Genomic DNA, 1,287 nt, shown 5'->3' with positions numbered 1-1,287 from the left:
TTTTTTTTTTTTTTCTGTTGCTGAATCATTCACTAAGTTGTCAGGGGTAATTTTTTTTAAAGGTCACTCCATTCTTTAGCTTAAAATCCTTTCAGATTGCCTCATCTGGAAGTCTATAGCTGGCCTTATTTAAGGAGCCTGGAGACCCATAACCCTTTTCCATCTTCATTTCCTACCAAGTGGCACTCCCCATATTGTGCATCAGTCATATTCATTCTGTAGTCAGTTTCCAAATTTGCCAAACCCCAAAAGGCCTCTGTACTTTTGTCTCAAGTTTCCTCTTTCTGGAGTTCCATTGTCCTGTGCACTAGAATTTTTTTCCTCCTTTCTGACGTTCATAAGTAAAGGATCCCATCTCTGGTGGCACTGCCCAGTAAGTGTTGGACTGAAAGCTTGGGGTACCTCAAGAGAAGGCTGTCTGCTCCCTTAAAGATTTACAGCCTGGAAACCTAAGGGGCAATTACACTCCCCAGTTGGGTATCTGTGAGTTAGAATTGACTTGATAGCAGTGGATATGGCTGGTTTTCCTTGACAATGGTCAAGTTGAGGTGATGGATTAGACACCTTAGGGTTCACAAACAAAATATTTACTATCAAGCCCTTTATAGGAAAAGCTTGCCCTGGTTTAGATAACCTGTAAAATAATTAAAGTGCTGCTTTGATTTTGTAACTTTTATTAGGTAAAATTTCAAATATCATAATAAACAGGAATATGTTTTTAATTACTGAATTTTGTTTTCCTTAGTTTTTTTTTTAATAATGTGCCTTTTATAAAGAATTCCGGTGGTATAGTGGTTAATCATTTGAATGCTAACCAAGGACCAACAGAAAGAGTGGCAGTCTGAACCCAGTAGGTGCTGCACACCATAAAAACATAGCAGTCCAACAGGATCGTTGAGGAAGATCACAGTTTGGCAACCCTCTGGGACAGTTTTCCTCTGTCCTGTAAGCTCTTTCTGGGTTGGAAGGGACTCAATGGCAATTAGCCAATGGGATACCATTTACTAATGTGTTCATGCTTTCTGACATTGCAAACCCTACCTAACTACCTAACTATCATAAACATGATGACTCGTCTTTAATTTTTTATAATTGAACATAAATTATCTTTAAGAATTAGTTAGCAGGTCTTCATACCCCTTGAGCTAATTGGGGATATGCTAAAATGATGCAAACCAGGGGTTCAGAGTCATTTTGGAATTAAACCTATAGCACACATCACTCACACTAATTGCCACTAATTTTAAATATATTTTTAATAAATAAGATGTTCCTTGTCATTAAGCC

This window comes from Echinops telfairi, unplaced genomic scaffold (genome assembly GCF_000313985.2).
Source record: "Echinops telfairi isolate 266 unplaced genomic scaffold, ASM31398v2 ScPeMD7_1;HRSCAF=3_1, whole genome shotgun sequence".
NCBI classification, from domain to species: Eukaryota; Metazoa; Chordata; class Mammalia; order Afrosoricida; family Tenrecidae; genus Echinops; species Echinops telfairi.
Note: the sequence above shows the minus strand (reverse complement) of the source record.